This window comes from Lepidochelys kempii, chromosome 19, assembly GCF_965140285.1.
Source record: "Lepidochelys kempii isolate rLepKem1 chromosome 19, rLepKem1.hap1, whole genome shotgun sequence".
Taxonomy (NCBI): Eukaryota; Metazoa; Chordata; order Testudines; family Cheloniidae; genus Lepidochelys; species Lepidochelys kempii.
The window spans coordinates 14,406,865-14,427,063 of NC_136398.1; positions in this window are offsets into that span (position 1 = coordinate 14,406,865).

The window sequence follows — 20,199 nt, forward strand, 5'->3', positions numbered from 1 at the left end:
TCTGAAAGGGTTTTGGGTTTGGTAGGCTTTTGGCGCTGCTCTGCGTTACGCGAGCACACTGTGATGAAGCTAATGGAGTGTGGGTACGGCTCTGGATGACTTGGCAATAGTGTTACATTACTTCGAGGTGGAATCATCCCACCATGGTCTAAGCAGAGAAGGTAAACAAAAAAGGGGAGGGGAAACAGAATGATTTGACATAGGTCATGGAGCTGGCTAGCACCAGAGCCTAGATTAGAACCTAGCTTTCCTGACACCTTCTTTGGTAATCTAGCCACTACACAATGTTGTGGGACTCGCGTAGGAGGGCCATTTAAAGACTGATATTCTAGTGACTTCAGGAAGCACTAATTGGAAAAGGGTCCCTTGAGGAAGAAGGACTGTCCAGAAGTTAGAGAGCCATCTGCGGGTCTGGGGGGTCCACATTCAATTCTAGACCTGTCACAGACACCTTGTTTGACTGTGAGCAAGTCCCTTAGTCTCCCTGGGCCTCAGTTCCCCATCTGAGCAATGGGAACATTAGCACTGCCCTGCCTCATAGAGGGATTGTGAGGGTAAATACCCAAAAGATTGTGAGGCACTCAAATAGTACAGTGATGAGGGGCCATTGAAGTCCCATAGATTGGGGTGTCTGCCTCAGTGAGGCAGAATGTCATCTAATGTGCTCACTGCAGTGGTACAGTTCTGCACAGCAATCCACAGAGGTTTATGGCTAAATGCCACCAGTTAGCTCTTGGCTATTAAATATATATATTCTGCCAAATGGAAAGCATTGTCCTAATTTTAAAGTGTAGGAATATCAGTCTTCTGTAGCTGCACTGTCTTATGCATGAAATGCATGAAGAAGCATTTCATAGTGTTAGATTTGCAAGTGGAAACCACACTGCAGAGAAGCTCCAGCCAGCACTTTTCCCGTTTTACAAACTTATTAGGTTGAAGATACAGTGAGAAAGCAGAGGGTACAATGTGTTCAGACACTGAGTGCAAGAAAAACTAATAATAATACCAGAGCTTTTATTGGATTCACACACTGTAGCTTGCACATCTCCTCCCCGGGGGAGATAAAAGGTTTGTGGTTCTTTCTTTCTTTCTTTCTTTCTTTCTTTCTTTCTTTCTTTCTTTCTTTCTTTCTTTCTGGAAAAAAATTAGCTTGATACCTGACAGAAATATTGAGTGTTTTATTTCTCTCTCTCTCTCATCTGTTGTAATCTTTGATAAAGAAAATCTCAAAAAAGGTATGGTAATTAGCAATTAATTCTTTTAGTTTATAGCACTGCGGCAGTGGAAACTGAAGAAGCTGTAGTATAAAATTAGTGGTAATTAGATTTTAGAGCATTAAATAAACAGTGGCATGAACCACGGAGAATTAATGTTTTGCATTTATTTTTAACAATATTTATACAGGCGGTTTTTTGAACAAGGGCCTGTGGCATTCATGTTTACTAATGCAGGCAAAACAGCAACAAAGAGTAATTACATTTAGCCTGCATTAAGACAAGACTATGCAAATCAGGGGAATGATAAAAAGAAGTCTTTCAATAGGGTTTTTATAGACTCTACACCTGAGTAGTATATAAGGGCCTGGCACATCTCTGAGGAATTCAGGTAGTCACATACTCCATCATTCCAAACCACAGCCATGTTGATCTCTTGTAAATATCACTGGTGCAAGCCAGCTGTACACGTCAAGTTGAAGATTTTCAAAACTGACTAGTGATTCGGGGTGCCATGATGGCCTCAAAGGACCCTGATTTTCAGAAAGTGCTGAACATCAGTAAGTGGGCTCAGGTTGGGTACCCAAAAATGAAGGCAACTAAAATCACCAGTAACTTCCGAAAATCTTGGCACACATTTTGATACAAACAAAAATTAGGTACCAAGGCCCAAATCCTCAAAGGTATTTAAGTGCCTAACTCCCTCTGAAATCAGTGTGATTTAGGCACCTAAATATATTTGAGGATCTGGGACCTACATCCATCATGAAGCACCTCAAATAAGTGGTCTGGTTTTCAGAGGGGTTGAGCACCTGCAGCTCCCTTTGAATGGGGGTGAACTGTTCTTAATGAACAATATACTTGATAAAGACTTTTAATTTATACAGATAGGTTCATTTTTCAGATATTTCAGCCCCAGAATTGTAGCCAATGGAGTTCTTTTTCCAAATAAGCTCCTTTATGTGTTTTCCTGTGCTGCCTTCTCATGCATGGGAGGAGCACGCCATAAACATCCACAATGCTATCTCATCGTCCTCCTTCCAATTCCTTCTACACACTCTCCTTTGATGTGAGGCCTACACAAAACCTGACCACTGCCCATCAAGCTGACCAGTACTGTCTCATTTTTTCCTTGTGCTCCCCCATCTGTCAGCTCTTGTTTTACACTTGGATTGTAAGGTCTTCTGGGGAGGTATCTTTTTGGTTTTTGCTCTGTATGTACGGCACCTGGCACAATGAGGTCCTAGTTCATGACTGGGGCACCTAGGTACTGCCTCAATACAAAAAATTTAAAATAATTGTCTTGAGCTGCAGTTGCCATGTATTGATTAGCACTGCTGTGTGACTGGCCATAATAGGCACATGCTGGAGTCCATCCCTATTCACCAAAGCATGTGCTAACTTGTGAAATCATTAAGTCAATGGGATTTTAAATGCATGCACGATTCATTTTCCAGGATCATTTACGTGGACAAAACTTCACTCACCCAGATGTTTGTGACAAACAAGCTGGCAAGGATGGGACAATGGAAATTTGGTCTCTAATCCGCTAAAGCCTTCACAACTCATTTGTCCTCCTTTATCTCCCCAGCTCCATGATGAATGCAGGGAAAGGAAATGAGAAGACACATAAAACCTTGTTTGCGTTCCATAATTTTACTGCTAACAGGGTGTACTAATTAACAAAGGAACCTCAGCAGACAGGAGTCCTTTTATTTTTAATTAACACGCTCTCGAAGGTAGGAAGGCACAGAGAAGAACTATGCAACTAGCAGGTCAAAGGTCTCTCTCTTGCTGTCTGGAGAACTCACTGGTAGGTCTAGGCTTGTTCTTATATGAGTCAACTGCCAGGCTGCACATAAAACTGCATTGTAGGCCCTGCTTCAAAGGAACAGGTTTCAATTAAAATATAAGAGTTGTCAATGACAGGCTTTAGTCAAGGGTTTAATGAATGGCTGACAGTTATGGTGTTGAATGCTATCAGTCTATCATTAATTGTTTCAATGAAGCACTGACAGGACATATATTTATATTATAACCTTCTATTCACAAGCTCCCAACGGAATTCTAAAAGTTCCCATAGCTTCTCTCTAGTGCTGCGCCATTGTAAGCTCAACTCGGGCCACGGAGGGTAAGAATACACCTAGAGCCAATCACGCCTGTGTAGCCCTCCTAACAATGTGGTTCTTTGTCTCCCTCTAGTGGCTAGAGAGTGTGTAGACATATATACATCTGTGACCGCCTAAGGGTCTATTGAAATCATGGTGAAATCACACGTTTTTCGCAGGTTGGTCAGAGCATGAATAGCAAATTTCGCAAATGTGTTCATACCAGGCCACCCTTACATCTGCGCTGCTGCTGGCAGCGGTGCGGCCTTCAGAGATGGGCACTATCCAGCAGCTGCTGCTCTCCAGTCTCCCAACTCTGAAGGTAGCGCAAAAGTAAGGGTGGCAATAGCGTGACACCCTTACAATAGGCTTGCGAACCCCGTTTGGATCAGGCCCCCAGTTTGAAAAATGCTAGGGTAAAAGTTTTAAAAAAAGATCAGATTTCACAGGGGAGACCAGAGTTCATGGTCTGGGGCACATTTTTCATGATCACGAATTTAGTAGGGCCCTACTACTGCCACACCTTTAGTTCAAGTAGTTGTACAGCATGTTTTTAGATCTAGAAATGCTGGGTTCAAAACCCGCAGATGACCTGTGCAGGAGATCAGATTAGATAATCATCAACGTCCTTTTTAGCCTTAAAATCTATGAAAGCAACAATGTTGTTACAGTTATAGGACTCTAACCAAACACTTTCTGTAGGAACTGACTGAATTTCTCTATGTTTATAATAGCACCTAGGAGACCAGGTCACGAACCAGGACCCCACTGTGCCAGGTGCTGTAAAAACACTGTCCCTGACCCAAACAGTTTGCAATCTATCCTGATCCAGCCCAATGTGGTCACTCTTCATGTGCTGCCTCGGATGAAGCCTGCACTTGTGCAGCTCAAGGTATGTCTACACTTCACTGTAAACCTGAATCTGTGGGACCCGGGCTTGTGGCATTGGTGCCCACTCTTGAGTTGGTGCCCACTCTTGAGAGTCCACACTGCTTTGTACTTCTGGGCTTACAATTGCTGGAGTCAGGTCCCACAGCCGGGTTAATGAGTCCATACTGCACTCTGCAGACCTTCTAACTTGGGTCTCCGGCTTGAGCTGCATCCACACTGCAAAGTAACAGGGCGTGGACCCAAGTTGCAGTGGGTCTCAGGTTCTGACCCACTGCCCCCAGCAGGGTTCTCGGACCAGTCCCTGAGTTCTTGCTGGCCTGAGTGAGACTGATTTTTGCATGGACAGAATGGGGGGGTTGGCTCAAACCTGAGTCAGAGCCCAGCCTTGTCTTGCAGTGTAGCCATACTCTGAGTTCTGCTGCCACTTACTGTGTACACAGCGCCACCTAGCAGCTGGCTACTAGAGCAGACGGCACAGTTGGGGCTCAGTCCTCAGCTGGTGGAAATCCGAATAGTTCCATGGATGTGGATGGAGTCATTGAAGTCAATGGAGTAACACTGATTTACACCAACTGCAGATCTGGCCCTTCCATTTAATCCCTTTCTTTTGCTTGTTACATGTATTTTATTCTCATGCAAAGGGTCAAATTGACAGGTTGGGAGATGACACGGGTCCCTCGCAGCACAGCACAATGACTGGGCAAGCATCCCTGCCCCACTCTGGCAGTCATCCCCCAAACTGACTGCAAGAGCCCAGCTGTAGGGAAGAAAGCTCAGTTCTGTAGCCAACACCCATTCAAACCTGTCCTCCCCACAGAGAGGGCCAACAATAACATCAATTCACATGGATTGAAGTTTGGCTTTATGGTTTGGATGTTTGTGCATTATGAGCTAGCCTGAGACCCATCCAACTCAGTGCACTAATTGGCTATTGAAGGATTGCTACAGTATTTTGACTTGTCCAACAAACAAAAGAGAGGAGAAGGGGCCATGTATGCCATTTTCAGAGGAGAATTTAGAGGGCTGGTGAAAGGTCGTGGCTGACAGCAGAAGAGACTCCTGCTGCAAAGACAACAGTGCTCCCCACACACTCAGAGGAGGAGAGAAGCCAGAAAAGAAACTGGTGTCAGCTGATTTTAGAATCATTGAAATGGGCTGGAAGGGATCTCAAGAGGTATTCTGGTCTAGCCCCCTGAGCTGAGTCAAGGCCAAGTAAACCTAGACCATCCCTCACATGGGTTTGTCCAACCTGGTCTTTAAAACCTCCAATGACAGGGATTCCACAATCTTCCTGGGTTATCCATCCCAGAGCTGGTTAGAAAGTTTTTCCTAATCTCCCTTGCTGCAGATTAAGCTGATTACTTCTTGTCCTGCCTTCAGTGCAGATGGAGAACAATTAACCACTGTCCTCTTTATAACAGCCCTTAACATATCTGAAGACTTGTTGTGATAACTGGGCCTTCATAGAATCATAGAATATCAGGGTTGGAAGGGACCCCAGAAGGTCATCTAGTCCAACCCCCGCTCAAAGCAGGACCAATTCCCAGTTAAATCATCCCAGCCAGGGCTTTGTCAAGCCTGACCTTAAAAACCTCTAAGGAAGGAGATTCTACCACCTCCCTAGGTAACGCATTCCAGTGTTTCACCACCCTCATAGTGAAAAAGTTTTTCCTAATATCCAACCTAAACCTCCCCCACTGCAACTTGAGACCATTACTCCTCGTTCTGTCATCTGCTACCACTGAGAACAGTCTAGAGCCATCCTCTTTGGAACCCCCATTCAGGTAGTTGAAAGCAGCTATCAAATCCCCCCTCATTCTTCTCTTCTGCAGACTAAACAATTCCAGCTCCCTCAGCCTCTCCTCATAAGTCATGTGTTCTAGACCCCTAATCATTTTTGTTGCCCTTCGCTGGACTCTCTCCAATTTATCCACATCCTTCTTGTAATGTGGGGCCCAAAACTGGACACAGTACTCCAGATGAGGCCTCACCAATGTCGAATAGAGGGGAACGATCACGTCCCTCGATCTGCTCACTATGCCCCTACTTATACATCCCAAAATGCCATTGGCCTTCTTGGCAACAAGGGCACACTGCTGACTCATATCCAGCTTCTCATCCACTGTCACCCCTAGGTCCTTTTCCGCAGAACTGCTGCCTAGACATTCGGTCCCTAGTCTGTAGCGGTGCATTGGATTCTTCCATCCTAAGTGCAGGACCCTGCACTTATCCTTATTGAACCTCATCAGATTTCTTTTGGCCCAATCCTCCAATTTGTCTAGGTCCTTCTGTATCCTATCCCTCCCCTCCAGCGTATCTACCACTCCTCCCAGTTTAGTATCATCCGCAAATTTGCTGAGAGTGCAATCCACACCATCCTCCAGATCATTTATGAAGATATTGAACAAAACCGGCCCCAGGACCGACCCCTGGGGCACTCCACTTGACACCGGCTGCCAACTAGACATGGAGCCATTGATCACTACCCATTGAGCCCGACAATCTAGCCAGCTTTCTACCCACCTTATAGTGCATTCATCCAGCCCATACTTCCTTAACTTGCTGACAAGACTACTATGGGAGACCGTGTCAAAAGCTTTGCTAAAGTCAAGAAACAATACATCCACTGCTTTCCCTTCATCCACAGAACCAGTAATCTCATCATAAAAGGCGATTAGATTAGTCAGGCATGACCTTCCCTTGGTGAATCCATGCTGGCTGTTCCTGATCACTTTCCTCTCATGCAAGTGCTTCAGGATTGATTCTTTGAGGACCTGCTCCATGATTTTTCCAGGGACTGAGGTGATCTCCCCTGCTGCCTGAAAAATGCTTAAGTTCATAGCTTTCAGAGTAGCAGCCGTGTTAGTGTGTATTTGCAAAAATAAAAGGAGCACCTTAGAGACTAACCAATTTATTTGAGCATAAGCTTTTGTGAGCTACAGCTCACTTCATCGGATGCATTCAGTGGAAAATACAGTGAGGAGATTTATATACACAGAAAACATGAAACAATGGGTGTTATCATACACACTGTAAGGAGAGTTATCACTTAAGATAAGCTAATAGCAGCAGGAGAGCGGGCAGTGGGGGGGAAGAAAACCTTTTGTAGTGATAATCAAGGTGGGCCATTTCCAGCAGTTAACAAGACCATCTGAGGAACAGTGTGGGGTGGGGTGTGGGGGGAAAATAAACATGGGGAAATAGTTTTACCTTGTGTAATGACCCATCCAATCCCAGTCTCTATTCAAGCCTAAGTTAAAAGTATCCAGTTTGCAAATTAAGTCCAATTCAGCAGTCGCTCGTTGGAGTCTGTTTTTGAAGTCTTTTTGTCGCAATATTGCGACTTTTAGGTCTGTAATCGAGTGACCAGAGAGATTGACGTGTTCTCCGACTGGTTTTTGAATGTTATAATTCTTGACATCTGATTTGTGTCCATTTATTCTTTTACATAGAGACTGTCCAGTTTGACCAATGTACATGGCATCATGGTTATAAGACCAGAAAGGACCACTGTGATCATCTAGTCTGAGCTCCTGTATGGCACAGGCCATAGGACTTCCCTGAATTAACTCCTGCTTGAACCAGAGCCTATCTTTCAGAAAAACGTCCAATCTGCCAGTGATGGAGAATCCCCACAAGTCCTGGTATACTATTCCAATGGTTAATTACCCTTGCTAGTTAAAAATTGATACCTTCCAGCCACTGGATCTTGTTGGATCTTGGTGTGACGTGTCATTCCATATTCTTTGTGAAAAGATGCTTATGATATGAATATGACATAACTGAGATATATGTTATGCAAGATGGCTCATGTGAGATATCATTGGAAAGGTTATGATTTACTGAATGTGATTATCCCATTTGTATGTATTGTAACAGGGTCGGGCCAGATGGCTACAGGGGAAAGTAACAGAAGGCAGAAATATTATCCCCAGGTTAAGTAGGTCCCTTTTCCCTGGGTAAGGTAACAGGGATGGTTCCAGAACAATCAGGAACCTTTTGGAGACAATTAAGACAGACAGGCTGATTAGAACACCTGCAGCCAATCAAGAAGCTGCTAGAATCAATTAAGGCAGGCTAATCAGGGCACCTGGGTTTAAAAAGGAGCTCACTTCAGTTTGTGGTACGCATGTAAGGAGCTGGGAGCAAGAGGCGCTAGGAGCTGAGAGTGAGAACGCGGACTGTTGGAGGACTGAGGAGTACAAGCATTATCAGACCCCAGGAGGAAGGTCCTATGGTGAGGATAAAGAAGGTGTTGGGAGGAGGCCATGGGGAAGTAGCCCAGGGAGTTGTTGCTGTTACACACTTGTTCCAGGAGGCACTCTAGACAGCTGCATTCCACAGGGTCCTGGGCTGGAACCCAGAGTAGAGGGAGGGCCCGGGTTCCCCCCAAACTTCCCAACTCCTGGTCAGACACAGGAGGAGTTGACCTGGACTGTGGGTTCATGAAAACGGCCAAACTGAGGGCTGCCGTGAAGCTCCAAGGTGAGCAAATCCACCAATAAGAGCAAGACCCACCAAGGTGGAGGAGGAACTTTGTCACAGTATGTATCATTTCTGTATCTGAAAATAGGAATATTGACAATGTATCTGTATTTCAACTATCCTTCTTTGGGTGACACCCACTGCTAACACTTCAGGTACAACAATGGAAAAGCCAGACAGGGCGGATGGCCCATCAACAAGGACAATGGACTGTAAAAGAGCTTAGTCTTCCTGTGAATCTGTGGGTCAGACTGTGAAGAACGGCTCCAGGGGCCCTACAGAGGCATGTGACCCTGTCACCTGATACTGGAAACCATCTTGAATTCTGTATGTTTCCACAAGAAACTGGGTGAGGGGGTGTCAAACTAGGAAACAAAGGCCTCCCGCCTTATGCAAATCCTATTTAAGGGTGGGGAGTGAGGTAATCCAGGTCATCAGTTCTCCCCTGCTACCCCACCAAAGATGACTGCTGGAAACAACTAAGACTGAACTGGGGGAAAGAACTGGGTCCAGGCTGGAAGGGCGTCTGGCTTGCGAAGAAGATTATTAGAACCACATTTAGGGTGAGAACTCAAAAGTAACCAGTTTCTTTAGCGTATTAAGCTTAGTTCGTGTGATCTGTTTTATTTTCTTAGTAATCTGCCTTGTTCTGTCTGCTACCTCCTTAACTACTTAAAATATACCTGTTATAGTTAATAAATTTATTTGTGGTTTATAATACAACTCAGTTTATGTGATTTCTAATGGGGGGTGGGGGGAGGAAGAGGAATTGTGTATACCCTCTTCCACGTTTAGGGAAGAGGCGAATATAATATATCTTTGGGTCTGTATGCCAAGGAAGTGCTGGAGCGAGTCCCTTAAGTTGAGCCTTCCCAGAGCTGATCTGCAGCTGGGTGTGGCCCTGCCTGTGTGTGTTAGAGGAGGTTTTAAGAGCCTGAGTCAGCAAGACAGGTAAAAGGGGTCCAGCCTGGCAGAACAGGTGGATTCAGTGGTATCTCAGCACATCAAGTGACTTCCCCAGGGGTCCAACCCATCACACTTGGTCTGCTAGCTTGGCGTGCCCAGGGAAGATCTGAGAGTGCTTCCAATGATTCCTTCTTTGTTTGTATTGCCACTGCCGTGACCAAGCTTTGGCACAGACACCAACGGTTTTACGGAAGGCGTATTTGTTCCCCCCAGCTCTGTTTGTTATCCTTGTAACAAGCGGGTATTTTTCGGGATGGTGAGGGTCTCCTGATACAGCAAGTGGAAGCTGCTTTCTCTGAAGATCTGAACCTGTTTCCCTGGGAACAAGATAAGCTGAGGGTTGGTTGCCAGGCCTGACCTTCCCCGGATGCACAATGGCTTTGGGGCAGAGAGTTTCCGAGGAAGATGCCCTTTGAATAGGAAAAAGCCAAAGGGCGGGCGCAGGAACACGTGCTGCACTCCTCCAGTGTACCGCAGAGCCCTTCTTCTAAAAGCCACGTATCACCCTCCATGCTGCCTTCTCCTATTTCATAGCTTCATGGAGTTTAAGGCCAGAACCAGGGCAGTGAGGTCCTCTAGTCTGCTCTCCGGTGCATGACAGGCCATTGAATTTCACTCAGTTACCTCCTGCACTGGGCTCAGTAACTTGGATTAGACTAAAGCAGCTCAGTCCTCCCAGCTGGGGCTGATTGGTCACCATGCGGCAGCTGGGGGATCAAACAGCTGCTGGTCATAAGGGAGGGGTGGCTGCCAGGGAGGCTGATGACCCCTAAGAGCAGGGGGCCTTTAGCAATGGACTGGTGGGAAGCTGCCCAGGTAGCTGGTCTTCCAGAGGAAGAGGATCATGGAGCAGAGTCTGGGGAACAGCCTACAGAAGAGGTGTGGTAGGAAACCAATTCTGACTGCTTCATGCAGGGTTCCTGAGTTGCAGCCCAGAGCAACAGGTCGGCTTGGGTTCCCCTAACACCCCCAGAGGTGGGGCTGGTGGAGCCTGTGGAGCCAAGGGGTCTGAACCCCAAGAGGATGGAGACTGTCAACCCTTCCATAGGATTACCAGCCTCCTAATCACCAAACTCTGTAGTGCCCTGAGTGGGGACAGACTGTTGATGATCAGGCTGGAGTTACAGCAAGGAGCTTCCAGACAAGGGACTAAATAGTGATTGGCTGAACAAAGGAGAAACTGATGCAGACTTGCCATAACACCTGCTCAACTGTGAGGGTGTGCTAGTGACTGAAAGCAGCCCTGGACAGAGGTCCATATGTTTTGTCCTTCCTCTGAGGGCCATTAGATTATCTCGTTCATTGGCCCCTACATTCTCCTTTTGGAAACCATATTTTGGCCACCATGGGCTGTGCCCTCCACAGCCCCTTACAGGGCTACTCTGTGGATGCCCTGGCATGAGATGTGAGCACAAGTAGCCCTCTCCGTCTGTCACCCCAGCGCAGAAACCTGTCACAGTCCTGGCACTTTCCTTAAAGTAGGATTTGCTTGCTGCTAGCACCCGCTGGTAGGCAAACCACGCCCAAAGGGCAGGCAAGAAAGACACCCCAGGAGTGGTGCATTGGACACATTCTCCTTATATGTGGAGGAGGGCTGGCTGTGGGGCTTAGGGGAGGTCCCATGCTTGCCTCTCAAAGAAGGACCCTGTTTGATTTAGCATCGCAGAGCCGATTGTCATCGAGCAACCTGCTCTAATTTCCATTTTCCTCACTCCACAACGGTTCAGCTCCATCTGTTCGGTAAGAGAAGGGGAAATCATTGGACTCTTGCCTTGCCCTTGTAAGAAGCATCAGAGCTTTTGCCAGAAGGGGTCACATAGGGACTGACCCCCAGCCTTAATAACAATACCTAGCCTTCCTCTGGTGCTTTTCCTCGGGAGATCTCAAAGCGCCTGGCAGAGGAGGTGTGATGTTATTCACTAGAACTGGGACCATATAGAACATGGCTGCAACCAAAGTCCTGTAGTGGCACCAAAACTTGTATAAAGGGGGGTCAAATAAGGTGTCCCAGACAAGGCTATGGTTTGCTGGTTATGATTATGCTGTCTATATGTGTGTATCATTTTTGTAGTTGAAGTTATGAATATTGGCACTATACTGTCTGTAGTTCAAACCTGTGCTATGCTTCTGGGGGACACCCCAGGCAAGTTGGTGTCAGCTCTGCCTAGCCTGCTGGATGGCCCATTAAGGACCATCAGCTATACAACTGACCCATTGAGAGAAGGCAGACACACCTTGTGACTCAGCAAGGCAGGCAGGGACATGCCTATGGACAGAACTCTGAGGTGTTTCCAGGCCCTGGGATGGGCAGCTTGTCTTTGGAACAAAGAAAGAAAGACCACATGGCAAGAGACTATAAAAAGCTGCTGCAGCTCCTCCATCTTGTCTTCAATCCTGCTTCCTACCTCTGGAGGGACTTTGCTACAAACGGAAGCTCTACACAAAGGACTGATGACCATCCCAGCTCTGGATGCACTCCAGAGACTTGATTTGAACCCGCAGTTTATCCTATCACTGCTACAAGCCTGAACAAAGAACTTTGCCATTGCTGTATGTAATTGATTCCATTTAACCAATTCTAGCTTTCATTTATATCTTTTTTCCTTTTATAAATAAACCTTTAGATTCTAAAAGATTGGCAACAGCGTGATTTGTGGGTAAGATCTAACTTGTATATTGACCTGGGTCTGGGGCTTGGTCCTTTGGGATCGAGAGAACCTTTTTTCTTTTACTGGGGTATTGGTTTTCATAACCATTTGTCCCCATAACGAGGGGCACTGGTGGTGATACTGGGAAACTGGAGTGTCTAAGGGAATTGCTTGTGTGACTTGTGGTTAGCCAGTGGGGTAAAATCAAAATCTGCTCTGTTTGGCTGCTTTGCTTTGCCTTAGAGGTGGAAAAACCCCAGCCTTGGGCTGAAACTGCCCCGCTTGAAGCAATTTGAGTCAACAGTGTGCCGTTGTTGCCAAGAAGGCCAATGGCATTTTGGGCTGTATAAATAGGGGCATTGCCAGCAGATCGAGGGGCGTGATCATTCCCCTCTATTTGACATTGGTGAGGCCTCATCTGTGTCCAGTTTTGGGCCCCACACTACAAGAAGGATGTGAAAAAATTGGAAAGCATCCAGCGGAGGGCAACAAAAATTATTAGGAGACTGGAACACATGACTTATGAGGAGAGGCTGAGGGAACTGGGATTGTTTAATCTGCGGAAGAGAAGAATGGGGGGGGGGATTTGATAGCTGCTTTCAACTATCTGAAAGGGGGTTCCAAAGAAGATGGCTCTAGACTGTTCTCAGGGGTAGCAGATGACAGAACGAGGAGTAATGGTCTCAAGTTGCAGTGGGGGAGGTTTAGGTTGGATATTAGGAAAAAGTCTTTCACTAGGAGGGTGGTGAAGCACTGGAATGCGTTATCTAGGGAGGTGGTGGAATCTCCTTCCTTAGATATTTTTAAGGTAAGGCTTGACAAAGCCCTGGCTGGGATGATTTAGTTGGGAATTGGTCCTGCTTTGAGCAGGGGGTTGGACTAGATGACCTCCTGAGGTCCCTTCCAATCCGGATATTCTATGATTCTGTCATTCTATGATTCTAATTTGTCCTGAATTGGCACTCTCAGTTGGGTCCCGCCAGAACCAGCATCGTTACAGGAAGGCAGCGTGATTGCCCCCCTTATACTGCCCTGTGGGAGGAAGGGGGTGTGGCCAGGGTTCACTGAGCTCTGGGTAGTCTCTAGGTGGCCACGGGAAGCAGAGTGCAAATTAGCATAGCCCTGAGCTGGCTGTAACTTTCACCAAGGCCTGGGCAAGTTCCCAAAGAACTCCATAATGTGAATAGCCCAAACAGGGCGTACAGGTCACCCCGTGCCCATTTCCTGCCATAGGCACAGGAATGGAGGAACCGAGAATCAGGCCCCCACTACCAAGAGCAGCCCCCAAGTCCAAATGCTGTGTTCCTAGCTGGAGGGCCCAAGTCACAAGGTTTTCCCCGGCACGGAGCCAGGGCTTTGGGCCAGCATCCACCATGCACCCAGAGGAACAGAAATAAATATGATATTGTAGAAAATTAACCCCGGATTGAGGATGGAGAGCATCACCTGTCTTTCATACAATGTATCTCAGGATGCTCTGCTGTATGTTTAATGGCTTACATGGTATTTGAGAGAGAGCAGTTGGTATGCCAGGCACTGTAGCCGTTACTATGGTTACTTAATTATCTACCATGTGGTTACCATGACGAAAAGCCCAGAGCTGTCCTTTGCACTTTCATTTTGTTTACATGGATAGTTTAGATTTTAAGTAAAACTTCCCATGAATGGAGAATCAAGCCATCAGGAGTCAATCCTGAAACCTCCTAACCATAGGAGTCAAACAAGTGAGAGTATGAAGGGCTGGGTCCTAAGTACAGAGGGCCCTTATGGTAGGATAAATCTTTACGCTCACCCTAAGGCCCCTTTGCACTACCAGAGCCGTGTGAAGTGGCCTTAGTGTAAATAAGCCTCAGGCTCTGTTAATAGTTCCAGGGACAGCAGAGGGAGTGATGGTGTAGTAAGGTACCACTTAATGGGAGGCAGGCCCAAGCTGTCTCTCGGGGCCAGATCCTCAAAGGTATTTAGGTGCCTACCTCCCATTGACATGAGGTTCCTAAATACCTTTGGAAATCAGGTCCTTAGTGACTAAGCAACCTGGCAACAGAATCAGATTCAATGACACCGGGATAAATCCATAGTAACTCCATTGCCTAAGGCACTGACTCCATTAACATCAAAGGCTCCAACAGGTTTGGATCATTTTAGCATATTTTCGAAAAGGCAGTGCAGGGGTTGTGGAAGCTAGTTAATAAATGGGGGAGATATTTATAAATGTGATTCCCCTGGGTATTAGCTCCCAGCTCGGGATGAGAACAACTGAGACAAAGCCATCCTCTGCTGTAATATTAAGCTTGGCTTTTCACAACACTGTCAAAAAGATGGAGGGTACCATACACTCTTTTTGACATCAATAATATAATAGTTTATTACTGCTGCAGCAGCAAAAGTTAATTGGCTGGGGATACGTTATGAATAGGGAAGGGGGAAGGAAGCTCTGTATGCAGCTATCTCACAGCAAATGAAATAGAATATTATTAATCCATAGCGAGATTAAAGCAATTTCCCTCTGACTCGGTGCTCATGTTTCTTTTGGAGACGAATGAGCAGGTTAATAGCGGTTCTTGTCAGAATCAGCCACTTTTTGTGTTTGAGTCTCATTTTTTTCAGTTGAAATTTGTACTCGTTTTCAACCCTAACAAAAGGGGGGAAAAGGGGTACTTCTGTTTCTTAAAAATGGCCACAGGTGGCAAGGAAGAAAGAAATCCACTCAACAACTGTGGGGTTTTTGTTGTTGCTTTTCTCTGGCAGGTTTCCTTATTAGTTGATCAATTCTTTCACCGACAGATAAATGCCAAAGAACCACTTTGTGTTGGTTATGTTGTTCTTTTTTACTAGAATCCAAAGCAAAAAACCTAGCCGTGGTTGGGGGTAAGAAAGGAATGTATCTTACACAAGTAGCAAGGCTTGAAATGCCATGGTATGCTTCAAACAAGCTCTATTTCTAAGATAGCCTACCAAGAGAGGTCTTTAGCCTCTCTCAGAAAAAAGGAGTTATTCAGCTGGCAAAGAAGCAAGACAGATGGAAAACAGACGACCAAAGAGATCAAAGGGAGACCTAACAAACAATCCTTTCTGTATTGAAAGGATACCGAGGAAAGAAAGGCAGACACCGGGAAGGGGTGTTTGGCGATTGAGTGGGGGACCTCACTTCACATGGAACTCTCTGATTCAAGGAGGTATCAGTAAATAATGGGGTGATGAGGATGGTATGGAAAAGAGGTTGTTTTTGAGGCTGGAAGACATAACAAGCTCAGTTAGCTTCCTAGAAACATCAAAGACTGCTTTTAAAAATGTAGAGGCACCTAAGAACAACTTCCATTTTCAAGGAAGCATCCTTCTATCTGTTTGCAGGCAAAGACTGGCAGATGTGAGGGCACTTGGGCCTGCTTGCGAGCCAGCCAGGTCAATGATTGGCTTTCACATGAGGTTGATATTAATGCATTTGTGTCTGGCAGATATTACAGACTCATTTTCATGAAGTGACACCAGCATAGTGAGTGGGGACATGTCTCCCTCCAGTGGCTACCCCTAGCAACTACAACAGCCAGCTACTCACTCTCAATTAAAGGCATTCTCCTTTAGCTCAAGAAATAGAGATTAATGGGTTTGGTGCTGAGGTTCCCGGACTTCTTGCTGATGACTGTGTGGTCCAGAGGCCGTCAACAGGTGGACCGTGGGCCAAATCCGGATGCCAGACACTTTTGAACAGATTCCTAAATCTTTTTATTTACTTATTACTATCTTTATTGTTGTTGCAGTGTGGAAAAAATATTTCTCTGGAGTCTAGAACTTGACCAACAAATTTGGACTTTGACAAAAAATAATGGACTACCCCGATGGTTCACTGCACTAGCATCTTCCTGCTTAGATCACATAGTGCATGGGATTTTTCTGCCAATAGAATAAAACGTATGACATTGTTATGGGTACTGAGGGCCTGAATCTCCTCTTCCCTGCACCCTGTGTTGTCATTTATACCAGTGTAAGTATAGCTAAATCATTACCACTCTGCACTGATGTAAATGTACTCAATGCTTTTTTTGCCTCTGTCTTCACTAACAAGGTCAGCTCCCAGACTGCTGCGCTGGGCATCACAAAATGGGGAAGAGATGGCCAGCCCTCTGTGGAAATAGAGGTGGTTAGGGACTATTTAGAAAAGCTGGATGTGCACAAGTCCATGGGGCCGGACGAGTTGCATCCGAGAGTGCTAAAGGAGTTGGCGGATGTGATTGCAGAGCCATTGGCCATTATCTTTGAAAACTCGTGGCGAACCGGGGAAGTCCCGGATGACTGGAAAAAGGCTAATGTAGTGCCAATCTTTAAAAAAGGGAAGAAGGAGGATCCTCGGAACTACAGGCCAGTCAGCCTCACCTCAGTCCCTGGAAAAATCATGGAGCAGGTCCTCAAAGAATCAATCCTGAAGCACTTGCATGAGAGGAAGGTGATCAGGAACAGCCAGCATGGATTCACCAAGGGAAGGTCATGCCTGACTAATCTAATCGCCTTTTATGATGGGATTACTGGTTCTGTGGGTGAAGGGAAAGCAGTGGATGTATTGTTTCTTGACTTTAGCAAAGCTTTTGACATGGTCTCCCACAGTATTCTTGTCAGCAAGTTAAGGAAGTATGGGCTGGATGAATGCACTATAAGGTGGGTAGAAAGCTGGCTACATTGTCGGGCTCAACGGGTAGTGATCAATGGCTCCATGTCTCGTTGGCAGCCGGTATCAAGTGGAGTGCCCCAAGGGTCGGTCCTGGGGCCGGTTTTGTTCAATATCTTCATAAATGATCTGGAGGATGGTGTGGATTGCACTCTCAGCAAATTTGCGGATGATACTAAACTGGGAGGAGTGGTAGATACGCTGGAGGGCAGGGATAGGATACAGAAGGACCTAGACAAATTGGAGGATTGGGCCAAAAGAAATCTGATGAGGTTCAATAAGGATAAGTGCAGGGTCCTGCACTTAGGACGGAAGAACCCAATGCACAGCTACAGACTAGGGACCGAATGGCTAGGCAGCAGTTCTGCGGAAAAGGACCTAGGGGTGACAGTGGACGAGAAGCTGGATATGAGTCAGCAGTGTGCCCTTGTTGCCAAGAAGGCCAATGGCATTTTGGTATGTATAAGTAGGGGCATAGCGAGCAGATCGAGGGACGTGATCGTTCCCCTCTATTCGACATTGGTGAGGCCTCATCTGGAGTACTGTGTCTAGTTTTGGGCCCCACACTACAAGAAGGATGTGGATAAATTGGAGATAGTCCAGCGAAGGGCAACAGAAATGATTAGGGGTCTAGAACACATGAGTTATGAGGAGAGGCTGAGGGAGCTGGGATTGTTTAGCCTGCAGAAGAGAAGAATGAGGGGGGATTTGATAGCTGCTTTCAACTACCTGAAAGGGGGTTCCAAAGAGGATGGCTCTAGACTGTTCTCAATGGTAGCAGATGACAGAACGAGGAGTAATGGTCTCAAGTTGCAGTGGGGGAGGTTTAGATTGGATATTCGGAAAAACTTTTTCACTAAGAGGGTGGTGAAACACTGGAATGCGTTACCTAGGGAGGTGGTAGAATCTCCTTCCTTAGAGGTTTTTAAGGTCAGGCTTGACAAAGCCCTGGCTGGGATGATTTAACTGGGAATTGGTCCTGCTTCGAGCAGGGGGTTGGACTAGATGACCTTCAGGGGTCCCTTCCAACCCTGATATTCTATGAAATGACTTAGCAAAGGGTAGGGCAACAGAGACTCTGGCCCAGAACACGTCCTCACAATTACCAATACATATGCATGTACCCCAGGCTTTCCTCCAAACTTGCGCCTCTCCCTATGCTTTCCTAATACCACCTTCACACACATTTATCACAGTAACATCCCTCTAGCTACTGGTAGATGCTTCCTCTGTACTATCCTCCAACACAGTTCCTCACGTGTCCTCCCTGCACACATGCCATTGGAAGAAGCATGATCTCGTGCTTAGGGTGCTAGCCTGGGACATGGGAACCAAGGTTCAATTCCCTGGTTTGCCAGAGACTTCCTGTGTGACCTTGATCAAGTCACTTAGCCTCTCTGTGCCATCAGTATAATAGGGATGATAGCACTGCCCTGCCTCTCGGGGTGCTAGGAGGCTAAATGCATTAAAGGTTGCAAGGCACTCAAATGATATTTTGATGGCACTATTTTGAAGGCACTCAAATGCTATTTTGATGGGTTACATTCATACAAGTACCTTGGGCAGCTCAATACCCGCTAAACACACAGACACGTACCCTTGTCTCCTATATCACTGATGAAAATACATTCATATATACATCTCCCCTATAACAACCCCCCACAAGCATCCGTCCATACCTACCTGCCCCTCAGGCCCTTTCTCCTGTATCCATCCCAGTTAGTATACGTAACCCATGCTAACTTAGTGTGGATCATTGATGCCCTCTAGTATCCATTCCACATGTAGAGATTTATGAGTGTGTTGTGGCCTCTGAACTACTGAGCCTGGTCTTTCATATCACTCAACAGAGGAGTGTGCTTTTTAGATGCAGGGTTCAAACCCTAGAGATGATGACACATCCAGAGGAGTTCTTAGACACATACACACAAAGATTCTTGGGAATAGAGGCAAAGTCCATCATATTTAACATTAAAAAGAAAAGGAGTACTTGTGGCACCTTAGAGACTAACCAATTTATTTGAGCATGAGCACTGAGATCTCTCCCCACGATTTTGGTTTATTTTCTTTTTAAACCAGGAATCAGACCAGTCCATGTTTCTCAGCACAATTGTAAAATGAAACGGAAAGGTGGATTAAAAAGGAGCAACTTGTGCCATGTAACCAGTGACCTTCCTGAAGGACTCTAATACCTGTTAACAGCCTCAAATTTGTTTTGAATCAATTCAATATCCCCTTGGCACAAAGCCATCTGTGCATCTGAGACACAGGCAGGATGAGGCTTTTCTTAGCTAGTGTGGTAGCTAGGATGCAGGAGTTTGGCTGGCAGCAGTATAAGTATCATTTCTCCTTAATGATGTAGCCCTTCTGCCAGGCCGAGTTATAGCAGCAAGGGCTGGGTTCAGTACATAGGGGTTCCCTCTCAACAATGCAATGCAAAACCGGCTTGAGCCCCCACCCAGTGACCTGGGAAAATCTTACACACGCTCCTGGGTGCCTCAAAGAGGGAATACTTCCCCTCTCGCAAGCACAGAGTCTCGGTGTAGCAGAGAATCTTTAATAACATGAGGTAAACGACATCAGCATTAAATTGGGAAAACACCACAACTAGGGTTCATAAACCAAACCATGAGCAAAGACCCACCCCAGCAAATTGGGCCATGTCCTTTCCCTTTGGTTCTTGAGTCCAGCAACCCAAAAATCACCCAAAGTCCCAAAAGTCCAACAACCCAAAAGTCTATATCCCTGGGCAGTGCAGCCCCAGAGTTCAAAAGTTTATCTGCAGTTTTACCTCCCTGCCTGGGTGGAAAGGGGGGGGGGGTTGTTAAGGGGCACCTTACATGGTCCGAGGCCAACTGCCCCACCTCTCCATGGAGCTCTGCTACAGCTTTCACCGCGAGCCACTCCACTCCACTAGCCATCCCGCAAACTGCTCTGCTCCACCAACCACTCCACAATATATCTTCAGCCCCCCACCCCCACTTAACACAGCACTCAGTAATTTTAGCTCTTTAGTGATTTCAGCTTGTAGTAGGTGAGACTCAGTGCTGGTACACCATTGGCCCAAAGCAAATTTATCTAGCAGCCTGTAACTAGACTCCTAATAGAATCAAAAATAGCTTTGATATTCCACAGTGGAGAAAGAGCCACTGATGTTTCAGGCCCTCAAAACAGTCCCACACCAATTGGTACAAATACCTATCCCCAGCCTCTCTCAATTCACTGGA